Source organism: Macaca nemestrina, chromosome 4 (genome assembly GCF_043159975.1).
Source record: "Macaca nemestrina isolate mMacNem1 chromosome 4, mMacNem.hap1, whole genome shotgun sequence".
NCBI lineage: Eukaryota > Metazoa > Chordata > Mammalia > Primates > Cercopithecidae > Macaca > Macaca nemestrina.
The window spans coordinates 97,977,777-98,001,382 of NC_092128.1; the positions used below are offsets into that span (position 1 = coordinate 97,977,777).

Here is a 23,606-nt window from a genome sequence, read left to right on the forward strand (position 1 = left end):
GCAGTTATAGTAGTTCTTTTTATTTTTGAGATGGAGTCTGTTACTGTTGCTCAGGCTGGAGTGCAGTGGCGAGATCTCAGCTCACTGCAACCTCTGCCTCCCGGGTTCAAGCGGTTCTCCTTGCCTTAGTCTCCCAAGTAGCTAGGTTTACACCACGCCCAGCTAATTTTTTTTTTTTTTTTTTTTAGACGGAGTTTCTGTCACCCAGGCTGGAGTACGGTGGTGCGATCTTGGTTCACTGCAACCTCCGCCTCCTGGGTTCAAGTGATTACCCTGCTTCAGCCTCCTGAGTAGCTGGGACTACAGGCGCATACCACTATGCCTGGCTAATTTTTTTTAGTAGAGATGGGGTTTGGGGTTTCACCATGTTAGCCAGGATGGTCTCAATCTCCCGACCTCGTGATCTGCCCACCTCGGCCTCCCAAAGTGCTGGGATTACAGGGGTGAGCCACTGCACCTGGCCAACACCTGGCTAATTTTTTTGTACTGTTAGTAGAGATGGGTTTTCACCATGTTAGCCAGGCTGGTCTCAAACTTCTGACCTCATGATCCGCCCGCTTCGGCCTCCCAAAGTGCTGGGATTGCAGATGTGAGCCACTGTGCCTGGCCTACAGTAGCTCTTTTTTTTTTTTTTTTTTTTTTTTTGAGACGGAGTCTCGCTGTGTCTCCCAGGCTGGAGTACAGTGGCATGATCTCGGCTCACTGCAAGCTCCGCCTCCCGGGTTCACGCCATTCTCCCGCCTCAGCCTCCCAAGTAGCTGAGACTACAGGCGCCCGCCACCACGCCCGGCTAGTTTTTTGTATTTTTAGTAGAGACGGGGTTTCACCATGTTAGCCAGGATAGTCTCGATCTCCTGACCTCGTGATCCACCCGCCTCGGCCTCCCAAAGTGCTGGGATTACAGGCTTGAGCCACCGCGCCCGGCCTACAGTAGCTCTTATATCTATAGTTACTATGTAGGCATTGCTCAGAAATTGTAATCATGGAGGTAAAAAAATTGAAGTCATACTTATTAATTGATCAATGGTAGGCTTATGTAATTTATTAGTACAAATAATTGTTATACTGCTTCATTCTGGGAATCCAGAAGATCTCAGTCTTAATCCTGTTTTAAATTTGTCCTCCCTCCAGCCTCTGCCTGGATTTAGCCAGTGTGCAGTCTAGGAAGCCCTGCGGCCAGTGGACTTTCTCAGGAAACCTCTTTCCATCATGGGCAAAGTGCTTGGCAGTGGTTCTCTTTCTTCTTTTCATCTTTTGCTCCCATAGACTACAAGACAGAATTTTCTTTCCAAATAACTTGTTAAAAAACTCCCCCGTAGGATGTCATGGTGAGACATTGTGACAAACCTATTTGTCTTATTAATCATGTGCCAAGTGCTCAGGGCCAGAAGTGAACACTGTGGTTCAAGCAAAAGTAAAAAGCAGAGTCCCTGTCCTGAAGTTTCTAAATATATATTTTCCTAAATAACCCAGTGCTAAGCAGTAGCTGTCTTAACTTTGGTGGTACTTCTGGGGACTGAGTTCGTCTCCCCTCTCTGAATTGCCAGGTTGTGGGATGAGTTCAGAAGTGAGGCTGCAGCCAGGGATTGAGCATTGGGTTTCTGCACGCATCTGCACATTTCCTCAAATGCAGTCCACAGGCCACAGTGCAATTAAACACCCAAACTGCCAAGTTGAGTTTCTGAATCCAGTACCTCTCCCTAGGCCTGACTTGCATATTAAAGACATCCACTAACACATAATATCAATGTATAATCTGTTTACCTGTCATATGTACCCCTCTCAAGTATATTTCATTTTTAAATGATTGTATTTTAAAGACCAGAAATAATATATATGGAGCTTAGAGTATAATTATCAAAAAACTTACTAATAAGTGGCAAAACAAAAGCCACCCCGGAAACTGAGTTCATGCAAGCATATTTCTGCCAGCTTGGATTTTAGATGGACACATTATCTGCAATCCTTTTCTCAAATGGAGTGCCATTTACAGATATCTGCCAAGCCTCATCAAAACAAACAAGCCCCTAGAATCAGAGTTAGCATATAAAGAGCGGGTGGACAGGGCAACAATCTTTTCCCCAGGGCTCTCTTTTATCAGTGGCTCTGACCAAAGAATAGAACCCAGTGTTTTATGTTTCAAGTGTACCATATGGCATGATATGAGTGCACTTTAATGACTTATTAGCATATTCTTCCAACTAAGCTTTCCTAGTTAAACCAGCTTGACAAAAGCTGAATTTTAAAATATTTGCATGAAACCTCCCGGAATAAACATGGCTCAGTCATTGGTTTGCTTTTGCTTGTAGATAAAAGAGAAGCCACTGATCCTTAATGACAAGACTCATGAAAAACATTGAGTTGGCCACCTCTTCTTTTCCCCTCAGGAGTTGAAGATTTTTGGAATGTCTGCAGCATTATTTAGACATTTTCTCTCCCCATGGCATGAAGATTCCCCATTCTGCCTAGATTCTGTGCTTTACATAATGCTTTTTCTGCCTTTTGTGACCTTGATCCTTCCTTTGTGGGAATGAGATTTTCTGACTGAGATCTAGTCACCTGCCTGCCTCATTAAAAAGCCTTTTAGCCTTTGGAGGAGGACCAGACACCAGATCAGGGCTTGGGACTTCTCACTGGGGCTTGGCTAGGAGTGATATGAACCTGGGGGTGAGTCATGTTTCCCTTGAGACTTCCCTAATTGTCTCTGTGAAAATAGGGTCTGCTAGGAGGAAGGCGGGCAGAATGGAGACATCCTCATTACCTAAACAGAGGAAGCCAGTCTCTCTGTCTACTATTGCACGTGCTGTAGTGGTGTTTTTTTTTTTTCTTTTCAAATTTGTCTGAGTGTAAATGTCCCCTTTTCTCTCTTTCTCAAGTCAGTTCTTGATATTTTTTGTAGATCAGATTGCTCTTGGTAGAGATTACCAGTGACCATGATATGATGAAGGTGACCATCCTTGGTGACCCCACAATAAAGCTTCCTTGTCATCTCTAGTGCAACCACAATAATATGGGTATGTGAACACTGATTTTTCTTTAGAAAACCTATTTTATGGCAAACACTACAGAAACCCCTTCTCCATAGTTATTTTCCAGTTAGAGTAGCCATGTGACACTGTTATGACCATAACATAAGTGGAAGTCTGTTGGACACAGTTTCTGGGAAAACTTTTGTTTTTCTGGTAAAAAAAGACAAATCCAGCTGGCCTGTGCCTTGCCTTTACTTCTATCTTCTTGTGTGGAATGTAGATGAAACGGCTTTAGGTGCTGCAGCTATCTTGTAATCATGAAACAACAAGCAATCGAATAGAAGCCAACACACTAAATAAATTTAAAAAGTAAATTTCATATGTTAAGGCACTATTCTTCAGGTTTTGTGCAATCCCACTTTGTGGATTAGGAAACTGAAGTGAGAGTGGCTGAGTGGCTTGCTCAAGATCAAACAAGTCTTCTGACTTTAAGTACTGTGCTTTTTCTATGTATTTTGTTAATAAGTCAGAGTCGATACTTTTTACTGTTATTGTGTTCTTACTAAATGCCAGAGTCTATGCTAATTTTTTATATGCATTACTTTATTTAACCTTTACAAAAACCCTGTGAAGTAGTGCTCTGAACTGAATTCTGTTGCCCCAAGATTCATATGTTGAAGCCCTAACCCCCAATGTGACTGTATTTGGAGAAAGGGCCTTTAAGAGGTGACTAAGGTTAAATGACATCATAAGGGTGGGACCCTAATTTAATAGAATTAGTGTCCTTATAAGAAGAGACACCAGAGAACACCTTCTCCAACCTGTACCATATGAGTTGGCCATCTACAAGCCAGAAAGAGGTTCCTCTCCAGAACCTGAATTGGCCAGCACCTTGATCTTGCAGTTCCTAGTCTCCAAAACTGTGATAAATTGATTTCTGTTGTTTAAGCCACGCAGTCTGTGGTATTTTGTTATAGCAGCCCGAGCAGACTAAGACAAGTGATACTATTGTTATGTCCCTTTTGCAAATGAGGAAAATGAAGCTCAGAAAATTTAAGTATTCTCAAGGCCACATAGCTAGTAAGTGGTACTTTTCCTTTCTTCAAGAGATAATATCCTTGTGGCCAATATGTGGTCAGTCCTGTTAATACATGTATACCAGATTATTTCAATTTTTTAAAGTAGTAAAATAATACTTCAGAACAGTGGTTAGTAAATTTTTTCCGAAAAGAGCTAGCTAGAAAATAGTTCAGGTTGGCCAGGCACAGTGGCTCATGCCTGTAATCCCAGCATTTTAGGAGGCTGAGGTGGGTGGATCACCTGAGGTCAGGAGTTTGAGACCAGCCTGGCCAACATGGTGAAACCCCATTTCTACTAAAAATACAAAAATTAGCAGGGTGTGGTGGCATACTCCTATAATTCCAGCTACTTGGGGGCTGAGGCTGGAGAATCACTTGAACTCAGGAGGCAGAGATTGCAGTGAGCCAAGATTATGCCATTGCACTCCAGCCTGGGCGACAAGAGCAAAACTCTGTCTCTCAAAAACAGCAGCAACAACAACAACAAAAAGAAAATAGTTCAGGTTTTGTGGACCATATGGTTTCTGTTGGAACTACCCAGTTCTGCACTGTGAAGGCAGCCATGGACAATTCAAGTGTGAATGGGCATGGCCATACTCAGATAAAGCTTCATTTGCAAAATCAGGTAGTGAGCTGGATTTGGCTCATGCCCAGGTTATAGTTTGCTGATTATTGTTTTAAAGCAATGTTAAAATGTTAAAATGACAATACTTTTAAAATGAGATGTGCTGGGTTTGAATTCTGCTCTGTGACTTTGGGTAGATTCTATCATCTGGGCCTCATTTTCCAAGTTAGAATGGTAACACCTCTGCTAGCCACCAGGGTCGTCGTTGGGATCATGAAAGGTACTAGATGTGGAGGACCTCTAAGAAGAGCAAGTGCTTATGCAGATACAATTTGATATGGGTATAATTTGATATACTTCAGAGTGCTCCTGGAAGCCCTACCCCAGGCAGAACATACTTAGTTTAAAGCCTGGACTCAGCTGAGACTGATATGGGTTGCTCCAGGGAAGGAAACTCCTCCTTGTACTGGGGGTCTTCCGTGCCCATGAGGCTATAACCTTCAGTGACATCTGGAGTGGAGCCAGCCTTTGGGTAGATTCCAGGCTCCCTGACTCCCCGGTGGAGAGCTCTATTTGGCTTTGAGCCTGCGTCTTCAGTGCAGGAGCTGTTTATCTGAGCTGGGGAGGGCACCGTGGGGAGTGATACTCCTGGTAAGGAAGAAACAGGGCAGCCTGCATCTCTGCTGAACACAAGTCAACATGAGCAAGGGTTCTGGCTGCTTGCCCATGCCGCATGAAACCAGGCTGTGAGGGCGTAAAGGAGAAGCCAGACAAATGTCTGCCCTTCTTTTCATTCTTGTTGCTTTTGCTCTCTGAAAGTATTGGTTTTTTTTTGTTTTTTTTTTTGTTTTTTTGAGACAGAGTCTCACTCTGTTGTCCAGGCTGGAGTGCAGTGGCACGATCTCGGCTCACTGCAACCTCCACTTCCTGGGTTCAAGAAATTCTCCTGCCTCAGCCTCCCGAGTAGCTGGGATTACAGACACACACCACCACACCCAGCTAATTTTTGTATTTTTAGTACAGATGAGGTTTCAGCATATTGGCCAGGCGGGTCTTGAACTCCTGACCTCAAGTGATACACCTGCCTCGGCCTCCCAAAGTGCTGGGATTACAGGCATAAGCTATTGTGCCCAGCCTTATTTATTTCTTTTCTTTTCCTTTTATTTTTTTTTTTTTGAAAAGGAGTCTGGCTCTCTTGCCCAGGCTGGAGTGCAGTGGCGCGATCTCGGCTCACTGCAAGCTCTGCCTCCCAGGTTCACGCCATTCTCCTGCCTCAGTATCCCATGTAGCTGGGACTACAGGCACCCACCACCTCGCCTGGTTAATTTTTTGTATTTTTAGTAGAGACGGATTTTCACTGTGTTAGCCAGGATGGTCTCAATCTCCTGACCTCTTGATCCACTCGCCTCGGCCTCCCAAAGTGCTGGGATTACAGGCGTAAGCCACCGCGCCCAGCCTATTTATTTCTTAAAGTGAGATTATCTATGCAGTTGCTGGCCTCTGAGAAATGTTTTGGTCTCTGAGAATTTTAGAAAGCCAACTTCTTGAAAAAATGGAGAGGAAAGAAAGGAAGAAAACCCTTAAAAACATGTTTTACTTGGCCGGGCGCGGTGGCTTAAGCCTGTAATCCCAGCACTTTGGGAGGCCGAGACGGGCGGATCACGAGGTCGGGAGATCGAGACCATCCTGGCTAACATGGTGAAACCCCGTCTCTACTAAAAAATACAAAAAACTAGCCGGGCGAGGTGGCGGGCGCCTGTAGTCCCAGCTACTGGGGAGGCTGAGGCAGGAGAATGGCGTAAACCCGGGAGGCGGAGCTTGCAGTGAGCTGAGATCCGGCCACTGCACTCCAGCCTGGGCGGCAGAGCGAGACTCCGTCTCCAAAAAAAAAAAAAAAAAAACATGTTTTACTTATGACATGGATGTATTTAGAGGACATTATGCTAAGTAACATATGCCAGGAGCAGAAAGACAAATACTATGTAATCTCACATGTGGAGTCTAAAAAAGTCAAACTCAGAAGTAGAAAGGTGGATGGTGGTTACCAGAGGCTGAGCCTGGGGAGGATGTGGAAAGGGGAGAGGTTAGTCAAAGGGTACAAAGTGCCAGTTAGACAGGAGAAATGAGTTCTAGTGATCTATTGCACAGCATGGTGACTACAGTTGATAATAATAATGTATTGTGACTGGACACAGTGGCTCTCACCTATAATCCCAGCACTTTTGGAGGCTGAGGCAAGGAGATCACTTGAGCCTAGGAGAACAAGAGCAGCCTGGGCGACATAGGAATACCCTGTCTCTACATAAAATAAAAGTAAAAAATCAACTGGTTGTGGTGTCATGTGTCTGTAGCCCCAGCTACTTGAGAGGTTGAGGTGGGAGGATTGCTGGAACCCAGGAGTTTGAGACCAGCCTGGGCGACGACATAGTGAGATCCTGTCTCTACAAAAAAATGTTTTAAATTAGCCGGGCACGAGCCAGTGGTCCCAGCTACTTGGGAGGCTGAGGGAGGAGGATTGCTTGAGCTTTGGAGGTTGAGGCTGTCGTGAGTTGTAATTGTGCCACTGCACTCCAGCTTGGGTAACGGAGTGAGACCCTGTCAGAAAAGCAAACCAACAAAATAAAAATAAGAACATACCATGTATTTCAGAATTGGTAAAGAGTAGATTTTAAATGTTCCCACTACAAAGAAAGGGTACTACAAAGAAAGGTGAAGTGATAAGTATGTTAATTAGCCTGATTCAATCATTCTACAATGTATACATGGAGCATAATATCACAGTATACCTCATAAATATATAAATTATCATTTATCAGTTTAAAAATAAATTTTTGGCCAGGCATGGGGGTTCACACCTATAATTCCAGCACTTTGTGAGGCTGAGGTTGGAGGACTGCTTGAGCCCAGAGTTCAAGACCGGCATGGGTAACACAATGAGGCCACCATCTGAAAAAAAAAAAAGAAAGAAAAGAAATTTTAAAAACTTAAAAAAAAAAAAAGAACAACCCAAAACAAGTCTTAGGGAGCCAGAAAGGGCTTCTTTAAATCTGTTCTTCTTTTGAGTTGTAGAAACTTGTTAGCATGGCATTCACAGGCTACCTGGTTAAACTTTCTCTCCCACCACATTCCCAGTCTGCCCATGTCCAGTCATCCTGGGTTTCTTGGTCCTGACTGTATCATGTGGTTTTGGTGTGTGCCTTTGCTTCCAGTTCCACTTCTTGGAATGTTCTTCCATTTTCACCTCCCCTGCTTGGACACATACACCTCCCTCGTGCCAACTTTATTTGGGCCTCTCTTCCATTGCCTCTGAAGAAGGGCTCCAAGGGGAAGTCTTCTCAGGCCCCCACTCTGCAAACAGAAGAACGAGTTCCTCCTCTACTCTCTCCTCTCCATGCTTAAGGTTCATCTTCAGTTTAACCCTGAGATTGTATTGTCTTATTCATCTCTGTTTTCTTCCAGGCTTCTTATACACAGTAGGTACTTACATACCCAGTGAATAGGGAATAAAAGCAGCCAGAAGTAGTTCACATCAACAACCTTGGAGTGAGGAGACAGACTCTCATCTTTCTGTTGAACATGAAACAAGTAATTTCTGTGTGAAGAAGGGCTTTGTAAACTGTCATCTGCCACTTATCTTCAAGGCCATTCTCTTTTAGAAGGAGTTGTGTTGGTGGCCTTCATGTTGCTTGCCTTTAATTCCAACTTGTATGTTTCCTAAAGACGTAGATCTCATGAGATGAAGTAGTGATTTGAGAACAAATCAGTGCCAGCTCTGCTCTTTTATCTCCAAAGAGAATGGACTCTTCTCTGAGATCCAGGGGATTTTATTTCTGGCTCTGTCCTCTATTTTCGTGTTCTAGCCTATGACCAAGGCCCATTCAGCAGCATGAAGTGAAGAGGGTCTGATCTATGAAACTTGATCCTGACCGGCCACATCTCTAGCTCCAGAACACCTATACTGAATTTTCTGGAACTCTCCTCCCAACGGTTACTCTGTCAGAACCTCAGTCGGCTGCATGTCATCATCTTCATAGCCTTCTTTTCTATGGTCACGAAGTCAAGGGACAGCAATGCCAGCAAATCCTGAAGCTTAATGTGGCTAATTAACTCACATATGCCACAGACAGGAGCCTGCACTATTTATGGCACCAAGAAGTGAGAAAATGTCCCCTACCATGGGTATCAGGTAACTAACACAGTTCTGCCAAAGTTTGGTTGTGAAACACGAAGCCTCTGAAACCCGTTGGTGTTAAGTGCGCACCAAATATTCAATCCAGACATGTCGTGCTTGAACTATTCTGGGACTCATAAACCTTTCATCAGAATCAGAGGTGAAATATTTGGCCTTATTTGTAAGTCCCATATTTCTAAAGACCTTGGGGGCTCATTTAGTATTCCCAGCAGAAGGTCACAAGGTTGGTTTTCAGGGATCCTGGTTTAGTGGAACTGATGACTTTAAGCAGGAGATACTTTCATGATTTTCCAGAAACCAGTACCTCACTCCTCCTGCACATTGCCTGCTCTGTCTCCTTCCCTCTCCCTAACAGCACCCCCCAAAAACCCCTAAACACAAGCACTGTTGTATATGTGGCTGTACAGAGCCCTTATGTTTTCTGACCAAAACACTCAAACTTTTATTTAATAAAAATATTAGGGAAGGAGCCTATTCTTCTAGGCACACTGTGTTATGGAAGGCTTTTTTTCCCATCAAAAATTAGTGGAAGGTGGTGACAATTTCATAGCAACATGAAATCTAAGTGTTAGAAGGGTCCTTTGAAATCATCCAGTCACCCTTCATTTTACAGAGGAAGCCACTGAGATCCAGGTGAGGTGACCGGCCCAGGAGCTCACAGTCAGGGCTTGGCTCTTCTAGGTCTCAAGCAAGTTACCTAATGATTCATTGCCTCAGTTTCCTCACAGATATTCTAAGGATTGGATGAGATAAGTCATCCAAAAATAATTAGCACAGTGCCTGGCGCAGAATGAATATTAGCCACTGATTTACTGACATTACTATTATTTCCCAGATCATTTGTTACTAAGTTTCACTCTTCATTGCACCTGGCTCTGTCCTTATGTCACCAACAGTATGCTCAAATCTGGGCCTCAGAAGCTGCCTTATAATGGGAGGGTATGATGTATTTTGGGGGGATGTGATGATCTTATTTTTCCATATATTCAAATCTTCCAGAGGTTCAGAAACCTCATGAACAAATTATCCCAACAGGTTGCTCCTAGGTTCCAATTATCACATAAGTTAAAAGCCAGATTTTTTTTTTTTTTTTTTTTTTTTTTTTTGAGACAGAGTCTCACTCTGCCACCCAGGGTGGAGTACAGTGGCCGGATCTCAGCTCACTGCAAGCTCCGCCTCCTGGGTTCATGCCATTCTCCTGCCTCAGCCTCCCGAGTAGCTGGGACTACAGGCGCCTGCCACCTCGCCCGGCTAGTTTTTTGTATTTTTTAGTAGAGACAGGGTTTCACCGTGTCAGCCAGGATGGTCTCGATCTCCTGACCTCGTGATCCGCCCGTCTCGGCCTCCCAAAGTGCTGGGATTACAGGCTTGAGCCACCGCGCCCGGCCTAAAAGCCAGATTTTTAAACCAGAGTTGAAAATGTTTCCCTTATAAACCAGCTGCATACTTAAGATCACAGAGATGCTGTCTTGATGCTCTGTTTCTGTTAGAGAGATGTTTGGACAACCTGGGGCCATTATCTGCAAGTGTTATCTTCTCATTTACTGACTTCACTGCCTGGAATGTCCTTTCCTGAGACAGCCTTCCTTGAAGGTGGTGGCACACGATCAGGCCCCTGGGGATGTCTGCACTTTCTCTCAAGGAAGCTCACTGTCCAACACATCAGCCCTCTTTGGGCCTCTCTTAGGAAATCTGCTGTTTGCTCTCTCCTCCAGGAAGGGGGTGGGCAGGAAGGAACTCCTGGCTTGGCTCATGGCTGTCTAACAAGAATAGCCAGTGCTTCCTGAGCACCTATTATGTGCCAGGCTTTGCTTTAACTATTTTACATTTATTTTCTCCTTGAATCCTCATAGCAATCCCATGAGTTAGATATTATTAGTAGTTTCATTTTGCAAATGGAGAAATTGAGGCACCCAGAAGTTAAATACTTACTAAAGAGACAGGTTGCCCTCCCAAGTGTTCAAGCCAGGTTCCAACTCCCAGAGCTATGCCCTGCAGTGTATAACACTGTCTCATCCACAAATTGTGTGTCTGCTCCTGGGCAAAACAACCAGGTGTTCATTCAAAACAGAGTTCAAACCTGACCCACCCTCACAGATCCTGGTTGATGCCGTATTACAGACAATTACAGGCATAGTTAGCCCCCATCCCCACCTCTCCACAATTTATTCCCTCCTGCCTCCCTCACCTTAGGTAGCTGCTGCCATGGGGGCACTAGGATGTATACTTCCCTTGAATGTTTCTGTATTTTAACTACAAATGCTTGTGCCTGCATATAATATATAGAATTATTTGGGGGTGTTTATGTGTTATATGGTACATAAATGGTATACTCAATGGGTTGTTTTACAACTTAAAAAAATTAAACATTATATTTTTGAATTTTATTCACATTGATATATGTACACCTAGTTCATTCATTTTAACTGCTGTACAGTATTACAATATATAATTATACTATAGATTGTTTTTGTCACTTCCCCTATTGATAAACAATACTGCTATGAACATTTAACATGTCCTCATATACAATATACATGTAAGAATTTCTTTCTTTTTTTGTTTTTGAGACAGAGACTCACTCTATTCCCTAGGCTGGAGTGCAGTGGCTGGATCTTGGCTCACTGCAACCTTCGCCTTCCAGGTTCAAGTGATTCTCCTGCCTCAGCCTCCTGAGTAGCTGGGATTACAGGCGCCCACCACCATGCTTGGCTAATTTTTGTATTTTTAGTAGAGATGGAGTTTCACCATGTTGGCCAGGCTGGTCTTGAACTCCTGGCTTCAAGCATTCTGCCCACCTTGGCCTCACAAAGTGCTGGGATTACAGGTGTGAACCATCACACCCAACCAATAATTTTTTTTTCTTTTTTTCTTTTTGAAGGGGTCTTGCTCTGTAGCCCAGTCTGGAGTGCAGTGGCACAATGTTTCCCAGGTTTGAGCAATCTTCCCACTTCAGCCTCCTGAATAGCTGGGACTACAAGCATGCCCCACCACACCCAACTAGTTTTTGTATTTTTTGTAGAGATGGGTTTCGTCATGTTTCCCAAGCTTGTCTCAAACTCCTGAGCTCAAGGGATCCACCCACCTTGGCCTCCCAAAGTTCTGGGATTATAGGAGTGAGCCACTGTGCCAGGCCATGTGAGAATTTCTTTAGGTATATGTCTAAGAGTGAAATTGTAAGGCATGCACATTATTAACCTTACTGTTATGATATTGCTTAATTGCTCTTTAAAATGAGTGCCAGTTTAGACTCCCAGGAGAAAAGGGTAAGAGTTTGTATTTCTCCCAATTCTTGTCAACACCTGATATTCGTAGACCTTAGCATTTTATGTTTTAACTAGTATAGGTAGAGTTTTTTGTTCACGCATTTTACATGCCATTTTTTGTTTATAATTTTAAAAATTATTTTTGATTAAAGTAAAAGAGTACATGATAAAAAACATTCAAAGTAGAAAAGCACATTCAATGAAAATTGAGTCCACTTCCGATTTCTGACCCTATCCCTTAGTTTTCCTTCCCAGCGGGGAAGGAAACTACTTTTTATGTATCCCTTCAGAGATATTCCGTGCATCTACAAACATACGTGTATGTGTTTATACACACCTACATGGCTTCATACCTTGTTTTTTTTTGATTTAACACAAGATCTTGGAAGCTTTTTTCAATTCATTGTTATTTATGTTTACTTCATTTAAAAATATCTTCTCCCTTTACGTATGTCTCTGTGCAGAGATAGAAAGCTTCCATTTTCCATCATTACGGAAACCAGGGTCCTCATCCGGACACTGGCTTTTATTACTCGTACCTTGAGATGGCCGACAGGGAGCTGCCTCCTAACCTCTCTTTCTGACCAGACCATTCTAGCCAAAGCCACGCAGTTCTCCAGATGATTCAGACAGAAAGTCCTTACTCAGGTAATTTTTGTAAAAGCAAAGATTGGTAATGACAGTGGTAATGACAAAAATTATAAGAAATAACTGAGAAGTTTATTGTCTTGGCATACAAAGAATGCAAAATAATTACTTCAATGTTAATAACACAGGCCTTCTTGAGCACTTACAATTGCTAGGCCTTGTATTTTACTTCCATTATATTTTTAATCCTCTCAGCATTCCTATGAGTGATATTGTTGAGGTGATATGTTGTCATCACCTCCATATTATAGCTTTAGAAATTGGGGCTCAAGGACTTCAATAATTGGCCTAAGGTCTCAAGCCGGTAAAAATTAGTATGGGACAGGATTGAAACCTGGGTTGATGTGACACTAAAGCTTGTGCTCTTAATGACTGCCATATGGCTCCACACACACATCTAATTTTGTTCGCTTATGATTACAAGGGGATATATTTTTAAGTGTCCAAAATATGTCAATTTATGTATTCATTTTTATAACCATAGTGGTTATTAAATATTTTAATATCACCCCAGCAACCAATTTTATTGTTCATTACTCTCTCAAATCTGAGTGATATTTCCGTTAAATGAAACCAGTCACTCTTACTCAAACAAACCTTTTGTTTTCCGGCCTACCAGTAGATACTTTGGTTCTAGAAATGCTGAGAAAAGTCCTCCTGTCATTCAGTTCTGTTTTGCAGTGGTTCTGCCAAACAATTCTAGAGCAAGTCTGGGCGTTGTGGCTCACGCCTGTAATCCCAGCACTTTGGGAGGCTGGGGCGGGCGGATCACCTGAGGTTGGGAGTTTGAGACCAGCCTGACCAACATGGAGAAACCCTGTGTCTACTAAAAATACACAATTAGCCGGGTGTGGTGGCGTATGCCTGTACTCCAGCCTGGGCAACAAGAGTGAAACAGTCTTTAAAAAAAAAAAAAAAAATTATAGAGCAATTACTAGGTAGCCACTAACGGGAAAACAGTAACAAGGAGACCAAAAAGGATAGGAAACTCCAGGATGTTTCCAGAGTCTCTGATTTCTGACTGAGTGAACAGAGATGGGAGACTTGAAGTCTCCATTCTGCTCTCTACCTCTGCAGAGACACCAATCCCTCTTTTTCCTTGAAAAGGAAAGAAAACCACCTCCCTCTTCATTATTTCGATTTGCTTCCGTCTTTCCCATGTCTCTTTGACCCTACCCCCACAACCCAAGGTTTAGCCATCGACAAGGTAATATTCTGTTTTTGACTTTTTCTCCATTCTTTTTTCTTTTTTTTTTTTTGAGACTGAATCTGACTCTGTCACCCAGGCTAGAGTGCAGTGGTGCGATCTCAGCTCACTTCAACCTCCGCCTCCTGCGTTCAAGCAATTCTCCTGCCTCAGCCTCCCGAGTACCTGGGATTACAGGTGTGCACCTCCACACCCAGCTAATTTTTGTATTTTTAGTAGAGACGAGGTTTCACATTTGTCGGGCTGGTTTCAAACTCCTGACCTCGTGATTCTCCCGCCTCAGCCTCCCAAAGTGCTGGGATTATAGGCATGAGCCACTGTACCCGGCCCTCCATTCTTAACTAAGAACAGAATAGAGCCCCAAGCAATGGTAGTTTCTGCAATTTTTGTGAAGCTCTGCTTTGTAATGGGGCTAGAGATGGTGGAGTGGAGGAATGGAGGAAAGGACGAATACTGATGTGCATGATAAGAGGAAGTATGAGCACTGTTGTAAAGAAGTAGCTTTGTGAACTGTCAATCTAAATAACAAACAGAGGGCACTGCAATTCTCCCTTGCAATGTCCTACTCCTGAATAAATATCTTTAGAATAGGGTGTTACAAAAATCATATTTACTCAGAAATATGGCATTGCAATGGGAATATGTGTGCCATAGTAAACTATGTGTGTATTCAAGGAAGTAAAATAAGATAAAAGGTTTTAAAAGAAAAATGAAGAGGATTACATAATTGTTTTGAAATGATTATTTTTGGCGACAAGGATCAATAACGAGGGTGATGTCAGTCCAACACTGGACAGGCAGTTACTGGGTAGATGTCGTCACAGTAGCTCTTACTGACATTTTGGGCTGGACAATTCTTTGTTGTTGGGGCTGTCCTGTGGAATGTAGAATGTTTAACAGCATCCCTGTCCTCTCTATACCCATTGGATGCCAGTAGCATCCTCTGCAGTCATGACAATCAAACATGTTTTCAGTCATCTCTGGTTGCCCCTTAAAGAGCAAAATTGTCCTCAGTTGAGAGCCACCACCAAAGCTGTTCCCTCTGCCTGGCACACTCTTCCCCTAAAGTTTCCACCCCGTCACCTCCCACAAGTCACTGCAGACCTAACCCTGATGAGCCTCCTCTACCACCTTTTTTAATTACTGCAAACTGTTCCTCTCCTAACTCCCTGAGCCCCCTTACCGTTCTCTACTTTTTTATTTTTATGATCATCTAATGTACTTATTTGTATGTGTTTATACTTGTTGTCTCTCACTACAATGTAAGCTCCTTAAGGGATTAATTTTCTTTGCTTATATTTCCTACAGCACCTAGAGCATTTCCTCACACGTGGTTAAAAAATAATAAAAATACATACGCAGAAGGTATAGATGAAAAGTACAGCTCTCACTTCTGTTTTCTGTCCTCCTAGTTCTTCACTCCCAAACCAAGTAACTGCTTTTATCGGTTATTAGTGTATCCTTTCAGAGCTTCTTTATGCGAAATCAAGCAAGTAAGAACATGTATTTCTAATCCTAATTTTTTAAACCAAAAGTTGGCACATTTAGACACCATTTAGCACCTTCCTTTTTTCATTTAAGCTTATATGCATTATGAGAATAGTTTATCTGTCTAGGAAGATTTTTGCTTTCCTGTTTGAACTTTTCCTGTGGCTGAAACTTGGAGATGCACAGTCTTGTAAATAGTAGCCTGACTTTCCTGTCCTTTCACCAAGAGAAAAATTGATTTTCCTGTTAAACTTGAATTCAGATTTCAGCCAGACCCCAGCCAGTCAGCAGGTCTGCCTGCCATGTTTCCTCTCTGAGAGCTATTCATTGACTCAAGTCCATATGTCATTTGATTATTTTGGATTATGTGACAAGCTTTTTAAATTTTCCTTTTGATATGAATTTAATTGGTTGCCTCTAGGACAGGGCGGAGGATTGGTAGTTCTTGGAAATCGGCCAGACTGTGAGTGTAGGAGGGTCCCTGGGGATGCAGACAGTGTTGACCTGGATCCTTTGAATAAGAATTCCCCAGGGTGTTCTGGACAGCCTTTCCAGCAGGAGCTGCAGGAGTGGACCCAGGCGGGAGCAGCTCCTTACACAGCCTCCACTGCCCTGGAGGTGACTTAGACGTTCATTGAGAAATGGTTCCTCTGGATTTCTGTGCAGAGGTAGAAAGGCTTTTTCCACCTCGTTTTTACATACGGTGGTTGTCCACCTACCTTGAAAGGCAAAAATTGGGAGGCCCAGGGAGATAGCTAGTTGCTTGAGAAGTCCAAATGTACAAAAGGTCCAAGATGAAAAATCTGGCCTGGGGCCAGTGGTGTGACTCTGTGATGAGCATTTTATCCTGTAGACGCAAATGAATGGTGTATGTTTGAAAATGAAGTACTTAGTGATTATTACTTGAGAGGTCTTAAAACATTTAGCTCTCAACTTATCAGGCCTCCATGTTTGACATTTCACATTAGCCAAAACGGATGGAATTTTTAAAGACCTAAAAGATAAAATATGCAACAACCTTCGAAATTGTAAACAGAGAATTAGAATGACAGATCACTACTGGTTTAAAAAAGCTATTATCTTGGGTGTACATACAAAAGACCCTCTTCTCGTTTGGGAGGGACATGTTCAGGTCACTATAGTCAAACATTATTTTTCTCTCTTTAGTTCCAGAAAGACTAATAAGAAGTTGCGGCAGACAAAAAGAACAGCTGGATCATGCATCTTTCAAATGGGAAAAACTTGTACCCTTAATCACAGATGAACCCGTGAGGAAATACTTTAGAAAAGATTGAACTCATCTTTTCATAGAATATGCAATCTAATCAGCACTCTGAGAAAAGCAGAGAGGAAGGATTAGAAATAATAGTCTGTGTTTATTTTTGTCTGGGATCTATGGAAATGTAGGTTTATGACTTGACTTGACTTGAGCTCTCACAGTTAAAATATATGGCATATAGAATAGTACTTGCTGCCAGGTCTGGCCTGGCCTCATTCAATTTCACAAGGTAAGTGGCAGACTGTGTATCCACTGGAGTTAGCTGTGGTTTGCTGGGAAAAGAAATATCTATTAGTTTAGGTCTTCTTTGCTTTTTTATTTTAAAATATACATTAAATACATTTCAGGATACATTAAAACATATACATGAAGTAAACTACTAATGTTTATTTCAAAGTCAAAAACAATATTCTATTTCTTTTTTCTTTTTTTTTTTTTTGAGACAAAGTCTCTCTCTGTCACCCAGGCTGGAGTGCAGTGACTTGATCTCAGCTCACTGCAACCTCTGCCTCCCAGGTTCAAGGAATTCTCTTGCCTCAGCCTCCCAAGTAGCTGGGACTACAGGCACGTGCCACTATGCCCTGCTAATGTTTTGTATTTTTAGTAGAGATGGGGTTTCACCATGTTGGCCAGGCTGGTCTTAAACTCCTGACCTCATGATTCGCCTGCCTTGGCCTCCCAAAGTGCTGGGATTACAGGTGTGAGCCACTGTGCCTGGCCTCCATTTCTTTTTTGCAATTTGATCTCAGATATTCTGTAGTGTGTTTTGGGTGGGGGGAAATCTAGGTTGTTTTCTTCTTCCTTTTTTAGACAGGGTCTCAGGGTCTCACTCTATCGCCCAGGCTGGGGTACAGTGGTGCAATCATAGCTCACTGCAGACTTGAACTCCAGGGTTCAAGGAATCCTTCCTGTCTCAGACTCCCAAGTAGTTGGGAATACAGGTGCACACCACCACATCCAGCTAATTAAAAAAAAATTGTAGAGACAGGGTTGCCCAGGCTGGTCTCAAACTCCTGCCTCAAGCAATCCTCCCACCTCAGCCTCCCCAGTGGCTGAGATTACAGGCTTGAGCCACCATGCCAGGCTAGGTACTTTTTAAAAACAACTTTTTGAGATATGATTCTTATATAGATCACCCATTGAAAGTGCACAGTTCAATGGTTTTTAGTATTTGTCAGAGTTGTGCAATCATCATCAAAATCTAATTTCAGATCATGTTCATGATCCCAAAAGGAAATTTCATTCCTGTTTAGCAATTACTCCCCATTTCACCTACTCCCCCAATCCTTGGCAACCACGAATGTAGTTTCTAACTCTGTGATTTGCCTATTCTAGATATTTCAGATAAATGGAGTCATGCAATATGTGGTATTTTGTGTCTGGCTTCTTCCACTTAGCATGTTCTCAAGGTTCATTATGTTGTAGTGTATGTCAGTACTTCATGCCATTTGATGGTTGTCTAATGTTCCACTGTGTGAATAACTGCACTTTGTTTATCCATTCATCCTATGAAGAACATTTGGGTGGTTTATACTTTTTGCCTATTGGGAAAAATGCTGCGAGGAATATTTATGTACAAAGTTTTAGTGTGGATATTTGTTTTCATGTATTTGGGTATATACCTAAGAGTGGAAACGCTGTCTCATATGGTAACTGTAGGTTTAGCATTTTGAGAAGCTGCCAAATCATTCTCTGCTTTTTAAAATTTTTTTATTTTTTTGGAGATGGGGTCTTGCTCTGTCACCCAGGCTGGAGTGCAATGGTGTGATCATGGCTCATTGCAGCCTCAACCTCCCAGGCTCAAGCGGTCCTCCTGCCTCAGCCTCCCAAGTAGCTGGGACCACAGGCATGTACCACCATGCCTGGCTAATATTTTTTATTATTTTTGTAGAGACAGGATCTCTTTATGTTACCCAGGTTGGTCTTGAACTCGTGGGCTCAAGTTATCCTCCTGCCTCGGCCTCCTAAAGTGTTGGGATTCCAGGTGTGAGCCCCTGCACCTGGCCTGTTCTCTGCTCTTTAAGAGTGATAACTATGGCATTTTAGCCAGGGGTTTGTCAGGATTTGAGTATCGAGCACATATTTGATTCAGCTGGTTCACAGTTGTATTTTATCCTTCCCATCTCCATTCCCAATTGTTTCATTTGTTCAATGTTTACTGAGCCGGTTGCCAGTATTGGAGGATTACAATAAGAAGAAAACAAGATAAACAGTTATGAGGGCTCCCTGGGACATAGAAACTCACACTGGGCCATGTTGACCTATGCCTTACCCTGTATTCTCTCGGTGGTAAACTTAAATTTCAAACATCACTCTAACAAAGTCTAAGGACAATCAATATTTTTACTCATCTCCTAAATAATACCAGAAACCAGGCATGCTTAAATTTCCTTCTGCATCCTCTTCTTCAATTTTCTACATTTTAATCAAGTGTTTTATTTCTACCTTGTTTTGTAAGTCAATATTTATTTAGCATTAGTAACACTTAACAACTGATACCTTTGCTCACAATTGCAACTGGCTTCCCTTACATTTCTTCTGGATTCATTTCCTATTTTCTGAGATATATTTATTAGTAATTTTTTCAGAACGAATCTGGTCCATTTTACCTTCATTTTTTTTTACTTTATTTATTTATTTATATTTTTTGAGACTGTCTCATTCTGTCATCCAGACTGAGTGCAGTGGCACGATCTTGGTTCACCGCAACTTCTATGTCCCAGTTCAAATAATTCTCGTGCCTCAGCCTCCCAAGTAGCTGGGATTACAGGTGCATGCCACTACACCTGGCTATTACTTTCATTCTTGAATAATTGTCTAGTATATTAAGATCAATAGACCAGGCATGATGGCTCACACCTGTAATCCCAGCAATTTGGGATGCCCAGGCAGAAAAATTGCTTGAAGCCATTAATTTGAGACCAGACTTGGCAACATAGCAAGACCCTATATCTACAAAAAATTTAAAAAATTAGCCAGGCAAGTTGGTGTGCACCTGCAGTCCCAGCTACTCAGGAGGCTGAGGTGGGAGGATGACTTGAATCTAGGAGCTTGAGATTACAGTGAGCAATGACTGTGCTCAATGCTGATCAATAGAGTGAGACCCAGTCTCAAAAATAAATAAATAAAAAGATCAATAGCACTGTCTGGCTGCTGTCTTAATGTTCAGATCAGTCTTCACAATGTTCAACTGTGCTCAGTTCCTGCCTTTTCTTCTCTATCACCTTCATTGTTAAATCTCTGTGGCTTAACACAATTAAAATGAAATTCTCATTCATGTCTTAGTCTAATGTGTCGGGTGGCTCTCTTGAGTAGCTTCCCTCCAACCAGTGCCTCAGAGATCCTCGCTCTTTTCATTTTATTTTATTTTTTTTATTTTTTTATTTTTTTTTTTTTTGAGACGGAGTCTTGCTCTGTCGCCCAGGCTGGAGCACAGTGACCAGATCTCGGCTCACTGCAAGCTCCGCCTCCTGGGTTCCCGCCATTCTCCTGCCTCAGCCTCCCGAGTAGCTGGGACTACAGGCGCCCGCCACCTCGCCCAGCTAGTTTTTTGTATTTTTTAGTAGAGACGGGGTTTCACCGTGTTAGCCAGGATGGTCTCGATCTCCTGACCTCGTGATCCACCCGTCTCGGCCTCCCAAAGTGCTGGGATTACAGGCTTGAGCCACCGCGCCCGGCCGCTCTTTTCATTTTATGATTCTGCCACACTGAGTTCTTTCCAGGGAGTCTATTGGCTATTTAGCATGTTTGTGTATATGTGTATGTGTGTGTGTTTTTTTCAGAGAAACCTAGAGGTGGTGCACATTACTTCTACTACATCATGTTGGCCCGAAATCCAACTGCATAGCCCCAGAGGAAGTTGAGAAATGTAGTTATCCTGTTTGCCCAGGAGGAATGTTTAATGAACTCACAGCATTACCTCTGCCACATTATGACATAGAATTCTTGGTTGGCAGTTATTTTTTCTCAGCACTTTTAAGATTTTATTTCATTTTCTTTTGGCATCTATTGTTCATGAGAAATTCATGGTCAGTCTGATTGTTGTTTTTCTGTTGATAATCTGTCTTTTCTCTCTGGTATCATTTAAGATTCTTCCATTCGTCCTTGATAGTCTGCTATTTTGCTTTCATGGGTCTCTTTGTAGGTTTGTTTTTATTTATCCTGATGAGAAAACTTTTAAAACAATCTGGGAAATTCCGAGTCAGGATATCTTTGAATATTGATTTTCTGCCATTCTGTTTTTTCCTTCAGGAGCTTTTAGATCTATTTTCCATGTCTCTTAACTTCTTGTTCACATTTTCTATGTTTAATCTATTGTTTAACTTGTTGAGGTTTTTTTTATTTTAGTGAGAATATTTGTTATTGTCTGGGACATACACATACTTGGTTTTTTTCCCCAACTTATTCTGTTCTTTTGTTTTTACTTTGTGAATTATATTTCTTCATCTCTCTGAATATTTTACACATTTATTTTGAAGGCCCCTCAGATTAATTTTCAAATTAAAATTACTCTACGATCTGTAGTTTGTTGGGTGTGAATTATCCTGTTTCTTAGGATTGTAGGCTAGGTTCCTTGAATCTCTTTTTCCATGAGAGTCACATGTGTGCGTTAGAGTTGTTTCATAGCTTTCTCTGCTCAGGCCCTGTATTCACCAGTTCTATTTTTTAATGTTGCCCAGGCTGGACTTTGAATTCCTGGGCTCAAGTAATCCCCCTGCCTCAGCCTCCTGAGTAGCTAGAACTACAGGCATGTGCCACCATGCCTGGCTTGTGCAACTTTTGTCTTACTTTTTGGTTTGGGGTTTCTTAATGGCAAAGATAGTATACAATTTGGAGCCCATGCTCAGAAAGTCTTGGAGGTCTGGTTTCTTGAGAATGACTTATCTATTCTTTCTAATTAGAGAGAATTTTGCTAGAGGAAATAGAAGAATTTAGCTTGAAAAGTAAAGTATGACATTTAATAATGGATTCTTGAGTTAGATTGACTTTAAGTTCAAGTTCCGGCTTTATCAGTTAGTAGCTATGTGACTTCATTAAAGTTATCTAATTTTTCTGAGTGTACATTTCCTCATTGTAAAGTGGAATATATTCACTTCTTAGCTCATGGATATTAATCACTGTTAGTTATGATTTCTAGCTGCAGATCAAGGACAAAGGAAAATTTCTTTGTACCAAGTACCCTAGCCCAAGCAGGAAGACCTATTGAAGGAGCAGGCAAGGGAAATATCTGTAAAAGTTGGAGAAATGCCCTGCAGTTGTCAGCATCAGGAAATGTGAAGGGTGAAAGGTAGGAACACTTAAGGCATGGCTGTCTCTCCAGCTGTGTGGTCATTATTCCTTACTGTCTTCCCCTGGCCTCTCAGTCAGCAGGAACCATGTTGGTCAATGGTAGCAGCATCTAAGGTATCAATCTTCATCATGACCAGTGCAATCTGCCTAAGGGCAGAAGACTTTTGAAAAGTGCTAAATGAATGCTATAATCATTTCAGGATAACTATTATTGAGTTGAAAAATATGAGATGAAAACAAAGTAAATTACTTTTATTATTTGAACCTTAAAATTTTTTTATTTACTTAAGTTTTATCTCCTTGTTATTGTGATTCTTAAAGTGACTTCATTGTTTGGAAATCTAAAATTAGCTTTATTATTTTCTTTCTATTTTACTTTTTTCTTGTGTTCCCACCTCTGTTTCAATGCAAGTTTTCCCTAAGCATCTTTATACCATGTTTGTCAGTATAAAGGCGGGTTAGACAAAAAGAAAGAAAGAAAAAAGGAAGGAAGGAAAACACACTGGTTTTACATAAGCATTAACACCTGTTTCACATGCTGATAAAGTACAGTACTGCACTAATCTAGTTGAGTCTTTCTTAGTTGTCTGCCACCTGGTCTGTATCCTGAGTTATCCTTGAATTCCAGTTTATAATGGCTGACCCATTTAACCTCCCCATAAGGTTAAAACCCAGATATAAGAGGCCTTACTGCTATTCAACTTGTCAAAGAAGGTTGAGTTTGACCAGGACCCTATCCTTCTAAGGTGGAATCTGGGAAATATCCAAGCACTTCCAAGTGATAATGCAAGCAAGAGACTCCTCAGCTATTGACCAGCTTTGCCCCAACAGCCCTGACTACCTCCTGGCATGAGAAAAGCAAAAGTCTGATAAATTAAGCCTCAGCTTCTAAGTTTTAGAAAAGGTCTATGGAAATAATTTTCTTTCCTATTTTTAATGCTTTGTAACTCTGATATATATCATAAATAATGCTTACTTCATGTCTAATGGGGCCAACATCATGTATGATGGCACTTTATCTGAGAAGGCATAAAAGTGGAGCAAGAAATCATTACCAAGAATGCAAAGCAAATTTAAAAAATCAGCAAAGTTTAAAATGAAATGTTCCTAGTTGATTTCACGTGCTACTGGCCTAATGACACTGTAACAGATGATTTTAAATCTAGAGCTGCTGGTGCAGCAGGGAGAGTCACTTTTTCAACTCTTCATGTAGTACCACAAGGATCAGGATGACGCTTTTGCATACACCTGGGCACAGCTGCAGCTCAAATGTGTGAAATTTCCCACAATGTCATGGGCACCTGCTGTTTTAGTCTGTCTAGCATTCATTCCCCTCGGTTCTGGTAACAGAGCCAGCTTCTTTTTGGGGGAATTCTGTCTTCCGCATGGGTGGGCCCTTTCGGTGAGACTGCCCTGCCATCCCCTAGTTAAGTGATGGCCACATGACCCAAGCCAGGCCAATCAGGCATTCTCTCGAGTGGAGTCTGTAAAACCAAGATGGTGGTTATTGATTCTCCCAGACAGAGGCTCCCTGAAGAGACTGCCCTTAGAGCCTGGAGCTACTCCAGTCCTAATCCTTCAGCTTTTCTAAGTTTCGCCCCATTAAATTATTTTATCCTCTTTA

At 42.0% G+C, this 23,606-nt stretch overlaps 1 long non-coding RNA gene across 1 annotated transcript; it reads left to right on the forward strand.

The window, feature by feature from the left end:
- Positions 1 to 2,908: 2,908 nt before the first annotated feature.
- Positions 2,909 to 16,685, forward strand: LOC139362540 (uncharacterized). The gene is made up of 3 exons (XR_011621676.1): positions 2,909 to 3,014; positions 12,536 to 12,719; positions 16,582 to 16,685. It is a non-coding gene; the product is annotated as an uncharacterized lncRNA (long non-coding RNA).
- The last annotated feature ends 6,921 nt before the right edge of the window (positions 16,686 to 23,606 follow it).